Source organism: Triticum aestivum, chromosome 7A (genome assembly GCF_018294505.1).
Source record: "Triticum aestivum cultivar Chinese Spring chromosome 7A, IWGSC CS RefSeq v2.1, whole genome shotgun sequence".
Classification (NCBI taxonomy): domain Eukaryota; kingdom Viridiplantae; phylum Streptophyta; class Magnoliopsida; order Poales; family Poaceae; genus Triticum; species Triticum aestivum.
The window spans coordinates 587,617,552-587,636,827 of record NC_057812.1 but is presented as its reverse complement, the minus strand read 5'-3'; the positions used below and the strand labels follow the sequence as shown (position 1 = coordinate 587,636,827).

At 42.6% G+C, this 19,276-nt stretch overlaps 1 pseudogene; it reads right to left on the bottom strand.

The window, feature by feature from the left end:
- Positions 1-224: 224 nt before the first annotated feature.
- The window catches only part of LOC123153533 (uncharacterized), a 37,826-nt pseudogene continuing 18,774 nt past the window's right edge, over positions 225-19,276 (bottom strand).

Sequence of the window (19,276 nt, the reverse complement as noted above, 5' to 3'; positions counted from 1 at the left end):
GTTAGGTGGTTAACGGCGGGCCTTTGCCGTCCGCCGCGGATGGCAAAGGGCATGACTTCTTTGCTATCCGCTGGCAGATGGCGAAGAGCCTATATTGCCCCATTTAATTCTGTTTTTTCTTATATCAATTCGTTTTCACATAAAATCTCTCTCTCTCTCTCTCTCTTTCTCACACACACACACACATGTATCACCAATATAACATATCCAACACATATTACCAATAGTCATGAACACATATATATCCAACACATATTACCAATAGTAGCAAGTTTCATCCATACATATACATAGTTCCATCAATATTACACAGTTTCATCCATAGGTAGCAAGTTTCACAAAGTCAAAACTATCTTATTATTAAGATCTTCTCTGGATCTTCTTCTTTTCTTCCAACCTGCATAACAAAAACACTAAGAAAGAGAGAATGAGTTAGGAGTAGAAATGTAGCATTTCACTTGGTGAAATGCAATGTTGTAGGAGCCAGCACTTCAGATCAAGACAATCTTAAATTAGTGTAAAGTTATGACAGATCCATGCATGTGTACATAAAGCAATTAACCATAGTTGTACGTCCTAGATACTCTAGCAAATACTCCTGCTCTATTGCAATACAGAAGAACATTGTGCTGCTGTAGTAAGTAGAGGAGTAGGAACAACATGCTGCCTGTAGGAAACTGATCCAAGGACGCACCTGGTGGCCGATGGGCTTGGCTGGCGCTACTCCGGCGAGGGGCGTCACTCTGGCAAGGAGGAAGCCCGTGCAGCGAGTAGGAGGCCCGTGCGGCGAGGAGGATGCTACTCCCAAGACTCCCATGCATGTCGTCGTCAAGATTTACCTAAAACATATAAGCAACAAGGATGAGTACAAAGACTCAGCAAGTTCATAAAGGAATAATAAACAGTACTCATATCAATATACCAAGACTCGGTTAACACCATACACTCATTAGTGTTCAACACATATAATGGTGCCCTACATGCCTACATGCTCATCTCATTTCATTGCGTATACCGGTATAGCTTGAGTGGACGCCCGTCGACATCCACTCACTCCAATATGTGGAGGTTGCCTCCAAAGTAGGTCGCAACCCAACAATGAAGGTCTCAATGTTCCCACCAAGGTAGTGCACGCCTTCATTCACTATCATCATGAGTGCAAGTATGCAAATGCAAGCATAGTACTTGAATCAACATATCATGGTCATCGTCATCGCCATCATAATAAACATCATTGACATGGAAGATATCATAAATAAAAATGGAATGTAGAGATTATGCAAGTCATTATCCCGTTGTGAACTTGCCTCAACCGCGGGGCACAAATTGTGAGGCAAACGGTTCCGAACTCGAAGTACCCACACTTGTCATCAAGCATATATCTCAGTCACAGCAAAGCATGGTCTCAACACATAAGAATATATAATTTAGTGGCGCTCCTACGCACAAGACCCCAGCTCATACGTACGTTATCACATTATAAGTCCTCATATCATCAACGATGACAAAATCTTAGAGTATAAGTCTAGTTACAATCACCAAGTCAAACGTAAAATTCTGTCCAACATAGTACAGTCATCTTAATAATTCCATAGGATTTAGTGTATAACATGAAATCTAACAAATAATATATGTTTAAGCATCTGCAGAATATCCTCTACAATTTTTGTGTTGTGACTTTAATTTAATTAAACCTCTAGCATGGCCTAAACTGCCATACAACAAATTCTGCACCCCAGGAACATAAATTTCGGGACAGAAAACTAAAATGATGGCTGCTCTCAAACCGTACATCCAAACGAAGCAAATAAGTACTCTACGGAAACCTTGGGACTTTATCTAAAACTTATGTAAAGGGGCCAACTCTAAATTCTAAGCATAGCTAACTCATTTTTTAGATAGAAGCTTGCTGTCCAGAACTGTCAGGCACTGCAGTTTTTAACTGAACCAAGTTTAGTGATGTACAGCAAGGGAAAACCAGTGTACAAGAGCATTTCTAATCCTCACGTGTAAGATAAAACAGAATTATAACTTGCAAACTAACTCCTCTCCCCAGGTTTAATTGCTTACACGCATATAGACATGTTCGTCAAGCTGTTGGCATACCTGAACAGGCAAACAGGCCACATCAAACAATCCAGCCAAGATGCTAACCCACCTACAGGAACTATGTTGCTCCAGCGCTAAAGATCGAACCAAGAGTGACACAAGGAGTTGGAGAAGCAACAGACCGGGGGTGGGCCGATGGCCAGCAGCATCCCGTGCTCCACCGGCAGCAGCGGCGGCCACGACGACGCAAGGAGCAGGGGAGCGGGAGCAGCCTCCACACGGCAGCGACCATGACGAGAAGCATTCATTCAACGCCAGATTCTGCATCATGTGCTACTATTGACATTCATTCAACTCAGTACAGTAGAGTAGAGATAACCCAGGGAGTTCCCATTGAGCATCTCATTGGTTGAAGTTGAACTGAACAAACATGGCAGAGAAACAAAACAAAACAAAAATACGCGAGGGTCAGGTTCTTGTTCTCACTCACCATTGGCGGTAGCAATCGATGCACTTATCGTGGATGCAGCACAGCCCTGCTGTTTAACTCCATGCAGATCCCACACTCCTCTTCTATCTCGGCGTCGACCTCAGAGACCAGCCTCGTACTACCCTCCCCCTTGCCGTCTCTCCTCCTGTACAACTCCGAGCACACCGCCCTCTGCCTCGGGTAGTCGATGCCGCTGATCCCGTGTTCCAGTTGCAGAAGGAAGGGAAATGTCATGGCTGTGGTAGACAGATAGACAATGGAAAATTTTCAGTTCACAGGTCCAAACCGCAAAGGCCTTATTCACTTTTCAGTTTCTGCAGGACATTTGTTTAGTACCGTAGAAGAATTCCTTCATGATCGCTTTCCTTTCGTGGGTGGGCATGGTTGTGGTGCCGTCCACATAAACCTGTAGAGACAATGGAAGCAGAGGCAAGATGGTAAGAACACAAGCAGAACAAGCACAGTCAGCCCAATATGTATGGCACAAATTCTGGAAGGGAACCACAGGCACGGAGACAGAAGAGAAGATAACCTTGTGCTAGATGGGGATCCTGAGGAGGCCGAGTGCGCCGGCGAGGCTGCAGTCGGCCCGCTGCAGGAGGAAGAGGAAGATGCACGCGGCGTGGCTATAGGACATGCGCATTTGCAGGCACGCCCCATCATAGTCCCGCGAGCACTCCGACGCCCTGCAGCACAGCGCCAGAGCCGAGAGGCGGTGGCTGGGCGGGAGAAGATGGGGATAGGCGGAGGCAGCGGCAGCGACGCATTGGGAGAAGATGAGGAGAGGGAGAGGCGGAGGTGCATCGGGGGAGAGGGACCTCCCGCGACCGGATCCGGACGCGAGGTAGCGTTGGGTGGCGGTGGCGACGCGGGGACGCGGGTGGGGCGCAGAGGAGCTTGGTGCTCGGCTCCCATGGCGGCGGCGGATCTCGAGGTCGGGGCGACAAGCGACGAGGCTTCCGCGGCGGGGCGGCGCGCGATGCAGCGTAGGCGGCAGCGCGAGGCGGCGGGGCTCCTGGGGTCCGGTAAGGTGGCAGCGCGCACCGGCGGGCGGAGGCGAGGTGGCGCAATGGCGCGGGGTCGAGGGAGGCGGGGTCGGGCGGCGCTCGGCTGTGGGGCGGGAGCGGAGAGAGAGGGGATAGAGATAGAGAAGGTGGGGGCAACGGTTTTCTTTTACCCGCAAAAAAAAGATAGCCCCCTCTTTGCCGTCTGCCAGCAGATGGCAAAGAATCTTTGTCGTCCGCCAGCAGACGGCAAAGAGGGGGATGGACCGTTGCAGTGTACTGGCATATGCTGACACCTCTTTGCCTTCCCTGGCAGATGGCAAAAAAATTTTGCCATCTGCCAGCAGACGGCAAAGAAATGACAGATGGCAAAGACCTTCTTTGCCGTCTGCCAGTTCTTTGCCGTCTGTTGTTTGGTAGCTGATGGCAAAGACCTTTTTTATCGTCCGCAAGCAGACGACAAAGAACTGGCAGACGGCAAAATCCCTGATTCCAGTAGTGTATGCTCGTAGAAGTGGGTTGGGTTTGAGAGTATTCATGACAGATGTGAGATTGTTAATTAATGGTTTATTTATGGTGGCAACTTTAACACACACATCTGAGTAGATTGAGGCACCTGGGTATTCCAGCGATTGTCTGTTTAGGCACCTGGGTATTCCAGCAATTGCCTGTTTTTCTTTTGGACCGCCACCCAGGCTCAAAGGGATCATGATTTTATTCATACTGGAAACTTCCGTGTGCAGCCACAAGCTATTATCGGATCTAGCATAGTTGACTAAGTCGTGCGAACTCTTACAGTGGTAGACTAGCAGATGTAGGGGATGTAGGTTGGTACGGTCTACCCGCGTAAGGTGCTAGCACTTCTGAAAGACTATGTCTCGGTCATCCGTTTCTCAAACACCATGTAGTGCGAGAAATCCAAAGGAGGAGATCGAGTCTTGTCGGGAAAAGTGCGCAAACCTCTGCAGAGTGTATAAACTAATCATGATTAGCCGTGTCCCCGGTTATGGACGTCTTAAGTATCTAGTACTTGGATTATCATGTGAATCTCATCATGTGATTTTAATTAATCTTATTGGGTTTTAATGATGATGCTTAATTGGGATTGAGAGGGTGTCTACACTCTCAATGTTTAACAACCACCATGATAGTTAAATAAAATTTATTCCTTTGTAGTAGGGAAAATTTGGCTTTTCGCAAAAACCTTATAACCATAGAGCTTTTCCACCGGCCAAATATGCATGTAGTGATAGCCATTGTTCATAATTTCTCTATGGTGTGAATTTGCCAGTGCATTCAATGTACTGACCCTTTGTGACTACAACGTCTCATGTTGCAGGATTATCTTACGACGAGTAAGTGATACGTTAGGGTTACGATTTTCTACACTCAACTTTGCCATTGGTGTTGATGGAAATCCACAACCTTGTTACTTCCGCTATTTGGTTTGAGGTAATAGTATTTTATGTTACTTTATACATGTGATTTACCTCTGTTATAAATCCTCGAGTACTATGTGTGTCAGCATACCGATCCAGGGATGGCACCACTAGTAGAAAACGGGCCATTAGTACCGGTTTGTAAGGGCCTTTAGTGCCGGTTATGGAACCGGCACTAACGTTTCGGCACTAAAGGCCCCCCTTTAGTACCGGTTCAGCACGAACCGGTGCTAAAGGGGAACCACGTGGCACGAGCCAGCTCCGGGGGCCGGGAGTCCTTTAGTACCGGTTGGTAACACCAACCGGTACTAAATGATTGTGGGTTTTTGTTTTATTTTGTATTTTTCAATTAAATTTGTGTTATCAATTTAATTTAGGATTGTTTTACGTTATAATGAGTTGTAGTCGTCATCATCATCGTCATCATCGCATATTAATAAATAAATAAACTCTAGGTAGCTAAAAATCATCGTAGTCGTCTAATTACCACTATTTAATCATCATAGTCATTACCGCGCTAGCTATCTAATCATCATCAACGATGGCTAGCTTAAAGAGGAAACGTTCACTTTGTAACAGAAGCAAAGATATCATCAAGTTCAACATAATCGTCACCAAAATCGAAGTTCAGGACACGGACATGAGACAAGTACTAATTAAGAGCATGAACTAGTAGCTACTGATCCTGCTGCTCCCTCTCAGGTAGAATAGCATAGAACATGTATAGCTCTCCTGATTCATCATACTGGAGTATGCAGATGAATTTGTCTCCTAATCTTGGGTTGCGCTTCACCTTACTGCCCCCTAGTACTTCTCTGCGATCGTTAACAATTTTGCTCCAATCTTTCACTATTAAGCATTCTTCGCTTTCAGAAATCCTGAATGCACTCATGTGCAATGTAGGAAATCTTGGTCGTAAGCTAACCATTGACATGCGACCTTTTGTCTCGATCCACTGAGGCACAACTATCATCGGAAGTCCCTGTTGAACAACATCGTATAGTAATTAATATACTAAGCAATGAAAGTTTAGCTTCAAAAATAATGTATGCAAAAGATGCACTAATTAAGGACAAATATTTAAAATTTACCATCTTTTGATTATAGATGTGACCGTAGTTCAATACGATCACCATTGGTCGCACGTTTTGAGTACTAACATTTCTAAGTTTAGGAAAAAAAATTGTCTTGACAGTATTAAGATCCTCAAGCCATGAAACATAATGACTTATCTCCTCGCAGTTTAGTTGAGCCCCGGGGCAGTAGTAGGTCCTGTCTACCAAGCGCCGGACATGTTTGCTTGAACCGAAATAAGCTGACAATACAAATTAGTTGTCAACTATTTTTGAATAAACTGTATGAAAGACATAAACATATGCATGCATGGTTGAGAAAAACTCACCAAATGATAGAACTGGAGGCGTTTGCACATCGACCCAGATGTCTATATTACCTTCAATATCATCTTCCGGACGAATATCAATGGTGATAACCATATCAGGCTCAAATGCATAAGCCTTGCATAGTGCTTGCCAAGTTTTGCATTCAAAATGGGTGTATGTGTCTCCATTATATAATTTGACGTTGAAAGTATACCCATGCTCCGTCTTCAAGTAAACTCTCTTTACCTCCATATCATCTATAGCACTAAAACCTATCTTATCCAAAACAAAAATTCTTGCATGACAGGGGATGCGCTAGTAGAATAGTGAAAATTTAAAATTATAAGTTGAAGCAAATGAAGCATAAGTTTTGCATTCAAATAATAATTGACAAAGTGACTTACTGTATCAACTTCGAATGTCTCATCCAGCTTGATGCTGAAGCGCCTACCATCAACAAGGAAATTTTGGTCGCACAGGCCGCGCTGGTCTTCACAGTGTTCGCACAAAATAAAATCTTTTTCGTCGTCAGATGACATTTCCTATGTTCATATAGGTGAAACATTAAACACCTATATCTAGCCAAATATATATTCATCTAACATTTGACATTAATATATCTAACTATATATTCAATTGACATTACTATATATTTAACTTTTCTATCTAATTCATCTAACATTCGACATTAATCTAACATTTATATAAACTCAAAATATATAAAAAATTAAATAAACAAAAAAACTCATTAACAAATAATATTTTAATTAGATCATCAAATCTCATATATCTAAATTTTCTTACTAAAATAAACTAGTTATATTAATTATTCAACTAGTTCTAATCTCATATACCTAAATTTTCTTACTAAAAATAAACTAGTTATATTAATTATTCCACTAGTTCTAATCTCATATACCTAAATTTTCTTACTAAAAATAAACTAGTTATATTAATTATTCAACTAGTTCTAATCTCTAGTTCGACAATTTTTCTATCTAGCTAGCTAATTCATCTAACATTCGACATTAATATAACATTCGATCATCTAATTAACTTTTCTAAAAAACAGAAAATAAGTAAAAAAAAATGTGTGTGTGTATGTGTGTGTATGCATGTGTGTGTATATATACGTATATGTGTGTACGTATGTGTGTATGTGTGTGTATGCGTGTGTGTGTGTGGTATATGTGTGTGTGTTTGTGTGCAGCCCCGTACGCCGCCGCCCCGTACGTACGAGCGGGGGCGCCGGCGTACGGGGCGGGGGCGCCGGTGTGTGTGTGTGTATGTATGTGTGTGTATGTGTGTGCGGGAGCGAGAGAGAGACGTATGGCCGCGGCGATGGCGACGGACGGCAGCGGCGTTCGGGGCGGCAGCGCGAGACGACGACGACGACGGGCGGCGGCGGGGACAGCGACGATGACGACGGACGACGGGCGGCGACGACGGGATCGAGCGGCGCACGCGGCGGAGGTTGGAGACGAAGTGGGGATGAAACTGAAATTTTCGTAAGAGCTATATATATAGGATGGGCCTTTAGTACCGGTTGGTGGCTCCAACCGGTACTAAAGGCCTATTTTCGCCAGGCCAAGCGGCGGGAAACGAAGGCTTTTAGTACTGGTTGGAGCCACCAACCGGTACTAAAGGGGTGTGCGCTGCCAGGCGAGGGGCGCAGAAGTTTAGTCCCACCTCGCTAGCCGAAGGGCACTCACACCTGCTTATAAGCCCCGCCGCCGCTGCTGTCTCGAGCTCCTCTCTAAAGCAGGCCTTCTGGGCCTACCTCTGCTACTCTGCCCTGTGGGGCCTATTGGGCTTGCGGGCCTGCATCCTGGCCCAACAACAGGTTGGGTTTCTAGTCGTATGCAGGCCGCTGTGGCCCGGTAGGTGGGCTTTTTTCATTTAGTTTTTTCTTTTCTGCTTTATTTATTTTGTTTTATTTATTTTTAGTTGTTTTTTTGCTGTATTTAGAGTTTCTTTGTGAATATTTTTGATAGTTTTTAGAAACTTTCAGTTAGTGCCGGTACTTTTTAAATTTGAATAGTTTAAATTTTGAATTATTTGAAATTTGTGTGAATCACTAGTTTGTGAATAACTTAACTTTAAAAATACATTTTCAGTGATTCTTTTTTCTTATGTTTAATATTAGTGTGTTTTATCATTATATTCAATTTGGTAATGCTTAAGTTATTTAAAAAATGAAATGCCTTTGTAACGGATGAGTTTTCGTCCGAAACTCTGATACTTTGAAACAGATTGTCCATTTTGTACACGAAGTGCATCCAGTTTTTGCGGTAACCCTCTCTACTTTTTTGCACATGCTATGTGGGTGAAATTATGATACCATGCCAACTTTCATCCTTTTCTGAGTTCATTTGAAATGCTTTTCAATTTCAGGGTCATTTAGCTGGAAAAAATCAGTAAATGCATGAAAGAATTTGCTTGCACATAAAATTTCTTCGCGTTTCAAATGCCAAAACACATAACTAGCTACCCTAACTATTACAGAGATTCCCTCCTGGGTGTGAAACACAAAAGAAAGTGATGATAGTTAAGCCGATCACATCCCAGATCTTTGGGTGTGAAGGCCTTGCGCTGCCACCCCAAAGTTTAGTCCCACCTCGCCCGGCGAAGGGCAGCCGCACTGGTTTATAAACTCAACCGCGACTACCTCTTCGAACTCCTCTATATAGCAGGCTTCTGGGCCGAATTAATTATGGCACGCTGCCCTGTGAGTCTGCTGGCCCTCCTGGGCCTGCATTTGCACACACTAGGTCTGGTAGACCCACAGGGCAGTGTGCCAACAAATTTGTTATATAGTTTTTTTCTGCATTACTTATTTTCTTTTATTTATTTTTGAGTAGTTTTTATATAGTTTTTTCTTTTCTGCATTATTTATTTTCTTCTATTTATTTTTGAGTAATTTTTTTGTATATTTTTTTTATTTTCTGCATTATTTATTTTTGTATAGTCCGAAACCCTGATACTCGAAAAGAGTTTGTCCAATTTGTACACGAAGTGCGTCCAGTTTTTGCCGTGACCCTCTCTACTCTTTCGCGCATGCTATGCGGTTGATATGATGATACCATGCCAAGTTTCAACATTTTCAGGATTCATTTTGTAGTGATTTTCAATTTCACGGTCATTTAGCTCTCTAAACAATTAGGTAAATGACCAAAAAACAACAAATGATGTCAGAACATGTTGGAAATTGATGATGCCGCTTTAAATGTTGCATACTGAACACAAAAGAAGTCCGGAGTTTAAATAAGTTACTAAAAATAAAAAAGAGGTGCAATGCTGGTTAATTTGCTTCAAGCCATTCGGAATAGTGTAGACTGCACTGCACATAGCTCAGTGCAATCTATGCTATTCCGCAAGGCTTGAAGCTAATCAACATGTAGGTGAGCATTGCAACTCTTCGTCATTGTCTGTGCACTCACGGCTTATAAACCGCTCATACTGCCTCTCTCTTGGCGAAGATCACAAGATAGTTTGGTTAAATTGCATTACTTGTAAGTCCAGTTAACATGGATGCTTATGATGCAAGAGCAACAGCAAAAGTGAAAATTTGGCACAAATAGGTAGTTGTGTAACTAAAATAGGTAGGAGGAGAGATAGCTCTTATGTCACAAAAAAGAAGTTGTATCAAACCTTTTATGTCGGATCTAGAACAAACCAATTGGTATCGCCATCATACAGCCCAACCGTAGCTCGTGATGCATATATATGCATATCAAATGCACGGTTGGACGTATGATGGCGAATCCGAATGAGTTGTATTCAGTCGACGAACTGGTAGATGTATGCAGTCGATGAACCGGTAGATGTATGTAGTCGATGAACTGAAAGACTTATGCAGGGAAGGCGAGAGGTGGGCTAGCTATATATAGGGTCGTCTGGCTCACAAAGTGATTGTGGTAGTTTCGATCCAACGACTCACATGAGCTAGGAAGAAACACACCCCTGATCCAACGACTCGCAAGAGCTAGAAAGAAACACACGATCCGTGTGATTCTTCCTGATTGGTGGGATGCACATTAGTACCCACTTCGGACTCCGAAACCCTGATACTCGAAAAGATTTGTCCAGTTTGTACACGAAGTGCGTCCAGTTTTTGCCGTGACCCTCTCTACTCTTTCGCGCATGCTATGCGGGTGATATGATGATACCATGCCAAGTTTCAACATTTTCAGGATTCATTTTGTAGTGATTTTCAATTTCACGGTCATTTAGCTCTCTAAACAATTAGGTAAATGACCGAAAAACAACAAATGATGTCAGAACATGTTGGAAATTGATGACGTCGCTTTAAATGCTGCATACTGAACACAAAAGAAGTCCGGAGTTTAAATAAGTTATTAAAAATAAAAAAGAGGTGCAACACATTAGTACCCACTCCGGACTCCGAAACCCTGATACTCGGAAAGAGTTTGTCCAGTTTGTACACGAAGTGCGTCCAGTTTTTGCCGTGACCCTCTCTACTCTTTCGCGCATGCTATGCGGGTGATATGATGATACCATGCCAAGTTTCAACATTTTCAGTATTCATTTTGTAGTGATTTTCAATTTCACGGTCATTTAGCTCTCTAAACAATTAGGTAAATGACCGAAAAACAACAATGATGTCAGAACATGTTGGAAATTGATGACGTCGCTTTAAATGCTGCATACTGAACACAAAAGAAGTCTGGAGTTTAAATAAGTTATTAAAAATAAAAAAGAGGTGCAATGCTGGTTAATTTGCTTCAAGCCATTCAGAATAGTGTAGACTGCACTGCACATAGCTCAGTGCAATCTATGCTATTCCGCAAGGCTTGAAGCTAATCAACATGTAGGTGAGCATTGCAACTCTTCGTCATTGTCTGCGCACTCACGGCTTATAAACCGCTTATACTACCTCTCTCTTGGTGAGGTGGGACTAAAAACAGCTTGCCATAACATCATTAGTACCGGTTCGTGGTAAGAACCGGCACTAAATGGTGATGGTGGGGCCATAGCCTGACCGCAGGCTAATGCAGCCTCTTTAGTACCGGTTCGTGGCATGAACCGGTACTAAAGGTTCGCCACGAACCGGTACTATTGATCGCCGCCACGAACCGGCACTAATGTACACATTAGTGCCGGCTCTAATTCAAACCGGCACTAATGTGCTTCACGTTTGACCCTTTTTCTACTAGTGCACTTAAGCATAGAGACTTGATCCATTCGGGTCGGGTCGCAACAAGATGGTATTAGAGCACATGTTGACTGTAGGACTTGACCCTAGAAATTGGCAAGCCCATAGGAAAGATTTTCTCTAAGACTTCATTTTCAAAAAGATCTTTTCCTCTCTTCTCTTCTGAGCTTATTCAAATATTCCCTTTAGTGAGACCATACCCTTTTCCCTTTTTGACCACACGAGGATTCGACTGATGAAACCACTCCAAGAAAGACAAGATATTGGACAACTAAGACCATTCGGAATGAAGAGGACTTTTATCGTGTATTATAATAATGGAAACTACAACGGTTGAAGACTCCGAAGATTAGGAGAATTTGAAGGCCCTGTAGAATTTTCCAGATTTGTATGACCTAGGAAGGCACCCCTTATGGAACTTGGCAGACTATGGAAGTTGTCACTACCCGAGATCAAGGTGTAACGGAGAATGACCGGAGCATGGAGCATTAGAACTCAAGGTTTTGTCAAGAAACCCTAAGGTAGGAGATATCAACTATGGAATGATAGCTCATGGAAATGGCAAGAGCAGAAACACGGCTATCCATGATTCTAACGCCCGCTTATGCTATTGCCGCCGTGCAAAGTTAAGGATGCATTTCTTTGGAAGGATTGGATGACAAGAAGGCTGATGGAGCACCTATCAGCAAGACGAAGTTTTGACCTTAGCTGGTGTATCAATAGGATTTGGAGTGTTACATCAAGAATTTTAAGATGGAGCTCCAGGAAGCCGTATTTAATGAAAAGGTATTTCGTGAAGAACTCGGGACCCAGAAGCTAAAGGTAGCCAAGCTAGAGGAGCTACAACCCCGAGATACCGGAGAATTGTCATCAACTAAAGGACAGTAGGACCATGGTTCATGCCAAGGATGTTGAAACCCAGAAGTTTGGAATGCAACCCTAGAATATTGAAGGACGTCATGAGAGACTTCGCGTCGACAGAGATGATCTGGCAAAAGAACTTGAGAAGGACAAGCACGATCGGAAGTAGCCTTTGGAGGCATGAACAAGGCTTGAAAGTTTGGCGACTTTGAAGATTTATTGACCTTTAGAAGACCAGACCCCTGTTATATGCCTATGTTAGATGCGACAGTTATGAGCTGTCATTTGTTTGATGTTTTTTGACAGCCACAAAAAAATCTGTCTTTTCAAAACTGTTGTTTGCATTGTGTGTCCCTCTCTATTTCTCTTATCTCACCCCCAAACCCCTGGACCCAATAGAGGACGAATGGAGATGAACTCATGTTTTCTTGGACCGATAAGTCAACTTGAGACAGACCGATGGATTCAGAACATGGAGGATCACATGAAGAATAATCCTATAGTCAGAAAGGATATGACCCAGCATGCTCTTTAGTGCTTTAAAAGAGGTGCTGCTACTTGGTGGAGGATGTACCAAACCATGAATGGATGGAAAGGAGTAACCACTTGGAGAGAATTAAAGTTGACTATGCAAAGATCTCACATTGTGTCCGAGAAGTTGAAGCCTTATGGAAAGGATATGAGGAAACCTTAAGCATGCAAGATTTGTGGAGAAATGGGACACACCCATAAAGAACACTAGGATGAATGCCCTAATTGTGAAGGAAGCCACCCAGTTGAAGAATGCCTAACTAGGCAAATTACTTGTTTCTTGTGTGAAGGGACTACCCACTATCCTGCTCAGTGTCACATTTACCGCATGGTACAACGAACCATCCAGGAGAGAAAAGAAGTAATGAAAGGATCCCTCATGGAAATTTTAGAAGAAACTGTGATGAAGGAAGAAGTGGAGGACACACCTAAAGAAGACCTGAGTAAACCCTGCACTAAGTCTTGCTATTCATGTGGAGAAGAAGGACACATCTCCAAAAATTGCTTGAATGGGGATCTAGTAGAATTCCTGATAGAGGAAGTAGAATATGACCCACAGGAAATAGAAGCCCTGATTGGAATGGAAAAGTCCAGGAAGAGAAACCGATTGGAGTCCAGGAGGGACCTGAGTCATATCACATGTTACAGGTGTAAGGAGTCAGGGCACTACCTCAACAATTGCCCAAAAAGGAAACCTCGAGAGTTGTCAGAAGTAATATGTTTTAGTTGTAATGGAGCAGAGCACTTTGCCAGAGAATGCCCCAAGGAGAAGGAAACTGGTGCTAGATAGTTGAGTTTGCAACAAAAGAAATGGAGTAGTAGAAGTGAGAACATTTTCTTTTATATCAAGGTGTTGAGTTGAGACATGTAATGGAAAAGCGAGAGATTGTAATCATTGGAGAATGAATAAAGTTAGCATCGTTGGTACTGATATGAATTTTATGAGTTGTTACTCTATGAAGAAGGATTTTGACCATTTCTGAGGATATGAGAAATATGGTCTATGGAAGATTTGTGTATTTTAAGGGTGGTAGTACCCTGTAAGAACCCCTGACCCCTGGAAAAGATAAGGATACTCCACTGAGTGGATTTCGGACAAAATAAATATGATTTTTGTCTCGATATGTGTGATACCCCAAGAGTATGTAGGATAAAGTTGGAGACCGTCAGTTGTTTGGACCAAATGTGATCAAGGAGTCAGAAGAGAATGTTAAGTTGATTCGAGATAGATTGAAGGTAGCTCAGTCCAAGCAGAAGAGTTATGCAGATTCAAAAACGCAAGGAGGTAGTCTATGCAATTGGAGACAGAGCATGTCTTCATGAGTCCCCTCTGCGAGGAATTAAACGATTTGGAGTTAAGGGAAAGTTAGCCCCGAGATTTGTAGGACCATATCGAGTTTTGGAGTGTATGAGAGAAGTGGCCTACAAGTTGGAGTTACTCGAAGGACTGTCAGGAGTTCATGATGTGTTTCACGTTTCCCCGTTGAAGAAGTGTCATGCAGAGATGGCCAATATTCCCATGTAAGGACGCTTGACCCTGGAAAGGATAATGATGTTCCACGAAGTGGAATATGGACTTCATAAGTATAAGTGTTTATCTCAGTATGAGGGATATCCCACGAGGATGAAGAGATAAATTACTATTGGATATAAAGGAGGTATGATGTCGGAAATATGGATCAATGGAAACTCAATGATGAGTCTGAGTAATCATGTCCTAGTTTGGTGCCAATAGAAGGAAGGAAGAAAATACAATTGGATGGATTTAAGAATACTAGGAAGTTGGAAGTTGGAATAATGATTAGTTACCCGATGATAAGTTCAAGGACTACAAGTGATGAGATGGGCCATAACCCACAGGCCCCAGGACCTGCCGAGAAGCAAGCACATTCTTGCTGAAGGAAAAACCCTGGAGGAAGATACGCCGTTTATCGGCAGATGATTTTATAGGAGTAACGCAAAACCTGAGAGTTGTGAAGGAATGATAGATGTTTGTTTGGCTTGCAGAATCAATGGATTATTCCGAACGCAGTTCATGGACAAGAGAAAATTCTGCAATGCTTGTGAGGATGACCGAGTGTTAGAATGCGAGATTCGCTAAACCGTATACAAGGTAATGATTTGGGCGCGGGATGGATTGATCACCATACCGACTTACTCTTATTATTCTCCTTGCTATATGGGATGGTAAATCTGAGTGACTTACCTATAGTAGAGAGACGACGATATTAAGCCTTGTTTAAACCTTAGAATGTTATAATCATTTTCCCTTGTACAAGGCAGCTGTTGCCAATCGTAGGACATATGGTGAGAATGAAGCCTAGACCCATTTCCTGCAGGAGAAGCCATAAATGGTTAACTGCCATGAGATATCGATAGTTCTTTAGTATTGGCGCCAGACCCGTCAGCTAAGAAGACCCAGTCTCGGAATAACCTTACCAGGATGAAAGTACAGAAGAATTGTGGTAAAGGTTATGCCACTACCGGAAGAGCCAGAGGAGGACTTATCCTGAAGATTTGAGAAGACCGGCCCTGTCAAGAATAAGGATGGAGTATATGAGTATTGATGGGACCGTAACCATGCTTCTAAGGGTGGTAGCACCCTAGACCCCCTCCTGTGACAATTGATGGATTTTGAGGAGACTCCAAACCCTAACCTTTTTCTTGCTAGCCTCTCCGAATCTCGAGGACAAGATTCGTTTTAAGGGTGGTAGGTTTGTAACATCCCAAAATTCTAAATTTTGGAATGTTATAATAAATAGATAGATTGATTGTTTGTTTGGTTGTTGTGTCATTGATTGAGTGAAATTCGAAACTTTTTGAAAGTTAAATGAGAGGGAATAAAAGGACTTTCCCAAACTTTCACTTTTGCATTTATGATCTCCATGAATTCAAATTCTTTTCACCATAAAACCCTGGAGAGAAGATGACATGACTTCTTCCATTTATTTAAATGAAAAGGGGTTTTGAAAAGATTTGAATTTTATTTGGAAATATTTCAAATTCAGAAACTTTATGCAACTCAATGATTTTCATGAGAGAAAATAAAATGACTTCTTCAAATTATGAAATATGAGTTGGGAGTTTAAAAGGATCAAATTTAAAATCCTTTTGAAATTATTTTCAATTTGGAGTTATTTGAGTTTTATTCAAATTATTTTTCTCCAAAAATAAAATACATGGAAAATAGGGAACATGATTCCCTACATCAGAAAATTGGAGATAAATAAGTTTGAAATCATTTAGGTTTTTTTAAAATGATTTTATTTGGATTTTAGTAGGGCAGGAGCACTCTTTGAATTATCTGAATTTGTGTGAATTTTATTTAATGCTAGGAAATTGTTCACGTTGTAGACAATCTTTTTCTGAAAATTTTGATATGTTATATTCCTATATAATATATTTGTTTTCTTTTGTTTTTTTGTTGTCTGTGAAAAATGTTTTTTAAAAGAAAACTCTTCTCCCCGACTGTGCCGGCCTAGCTCCTGCCAGGCCAAGGCCCAGCCCAGCGCGCCGCCCCTCTCCTTCCCCGAGCGGAAGTCCCGCTCGGGCACGGCGTCCGTCGCTGCCGTGGCCGACCCGGCCACCCCCGCGCCGCCTTGCCCCCTCCTCCACGCAACCCCTCGCCCCCCCTCTATATAAGCTCGCGCCACCGCCGCCTTTTCCTCTCTGCCGCACCGCACCACCACCCTTGCGCCGCATCCCGCCGCCGCCGGCGAGATCCACCGCCGCCGCGTCGCTCCATCCCGTCACCGTTGACCACCGCCGACGCCGCCATCCTCCTCGCCTCGCCGCGCCGACCCTCCCCGACCCCTTCGCCGCCCTCCTGGATAACCGGAGCCGCCGCCCCGGCCGGACCCGAGCCGCCGCCGCCGTCCTGTCTCGCCAGAAACCGCCACCGTCGTCGAAACCTTCCAAACCGGTATAAAACCGTCGGTCCGATCCGGTTTTTCTTTTAACCTCGGTTTTTTTTAAACCCTAGACTAGGTTTGTTTTTTTTGGTTTCATTAAACAGCGAACGTCCACTGTTTAGATCTTATAAACGAACCTTCATTATTTAGTCTTTTCCTTTTCTGTTAGTTTTAGCCAGGGACCTATCCGTAATTAGTTTCTTTACCGTTTAGCCCCTACTTTTCAAACCTTCGTAACTTTTCACTCGTTTGTCCAAATCCAACGAAACCAACGCCTACTTCTTCATTACGATCTCCTCTATCCAGTAATCCAGCCCAAACATGTTTTTGAAATTTTAAAATTTGAATTAGATCAGATTTAGATTCAAACTTAATTTGATCATAACTTGAGTTTCGTAGCTCCGTTTGAGTTGATTCTTTTTGCAAATCGAAGCTCTTGACCTACACTTTCTGATAAGGCCAAATTCACATAATTTTGGTACTGTTAGAAATTGTTTTATGTTGCAAGAGTTATTTGCTTGGTTTTGAAGTTTTCTGAATCGTCTTCTTCGTTCTTGCTGATCTTTTGAGTGATGGCTTATGTGTGGTTACTATTGCTTGCTTACGATAGATTGACCGGAGTGTGACGAGTAGAACTATCAAGAGTTATGAGTGCGAATCATCTTCATCAACATTGCAGGCAAGTTCACACTTTGATCATACTTTCCATTACCCCGTTTTATGCATTAGTTTCAACCCTCAAACATTGCATGATTAGGATCTAATTAAATTGTGGGTTTGGGGAAGTACATGAGGTAGTACCTATTACCTGTTTTACCCTGGGGAGTTACTATTACGTTGCTTATATTGCTATGCTATGCTCGTAGAAGTGGGTTGGGTTTGAGAGTATTCATGACAGATGTGAGATTGTTAATTAATGGTTTACTTATGGTGGCAACTTTAGCACACACATCTGGGTGGATTGAGGCACGTGGGTATTCCAGCGATTTCCTATTTAGGCACCTGGGTATTCCAGTGATTGCCTGTTTTTCTTTTGGACTGCCACCCAGGCTCAAAGGGATCATGAGATTATTCATACTAGAAACTTCCGTGTGCAGCCACAAGCTATTATGGGCTCTAGCATAGTTGACTAAGTCGTGCAAACTCTTACAGTGGTAGACTAGCAGATGTAGGGGATGTAGGTTGGTACGGTCTACCCGTTCGTAAGGTGCTAGCACTTCTGAAAGACTATGTCTCGGTCATCCATTTCTCAAACACCATGTAGTGCGAGAAATCCAATGGAGGAGATCGAGTCTTGTGGGGAAACGTGCGCAAACCTCTGTAGAGTGTATAAACTAATCATGATTAGCCGTGTCCCCGGTTATGGACGTCTTGAGTATCTAGTACTTGGATTATCATGTGAATCTCATCATCTTATTGGGTTTTAATGATGATGCTTAATTGGGATTGAGAGGGTGTCTACACTCAACTTATAACCATAGAGCTTTTCCACCAGCCAAATATGCATGTAGTGATAGCCATTGTTCATCATTTCTCTATGGTGTAAATTTGCCAGTACATTCAGTGTACTGACCCTTTGTGGCTGCAACGTCTCATGTTGCAGGATTATCTTACGACAAGTAAGTGATACATTAGGGTTACGATTTTCTACACTCAACTTTGTCGTTGGTGTTGATGGGAATGCACAACATTTTTACTTCCGCTATTTGGTTTGAGGTAATAGTATTTTACGTTACTTTATACATGTGATTTACCTCTGTTATAAATCCTCGAGTATTGTGTGTGTCAGCATACCGATCCAGGGATGACACTTAAGCACAAATACTTGATCCATTCGGGTTGGGTCGCTACAAGGAAGCTCGAATTTCTTGATGAACAAAGAGGTCGTTCAATATGTATAGTTGATGTGTGATGTGAGACACCAGAGTGGGTTGAGTACCTTTGTCCTGACCTTCCTCAACACTGATGCATGAACTTCTCTGTTCGTCACCCCCGACCTTTCGAATTTCCCTTTTTCATATGCATGAACTTTCATGGGATGATACTTGACCATTTGTTTATTTTTCTTTATAAAAGACACATACATTTTTTTGTATTGTGTTTGCACAAAATAAGTTATTACTTGTGCCCCGATTAAGAAAGCTAGTGAATTTCTCCACCACACACATGTTCTTCTAAACCTCACCATCACCACACACGTTTTCTTAACCTCAACCTCACCACCACACACACGCATACATGCTGCTTATCTCTGTTATATTTTTTGAACTTTATGTGCTCAAATTTACAGAAACAACATCTTTTGTCAAAATAAGAAAAGAGCATAACAAAGCTGCACTATGCAGTAACATCGAACTAAAGCGGTTGTGTGGGTCAAACTTCTCTATGTGATACGCCGCTGTAGAATTGAACGAGCAGAATGTGACGCGGTTT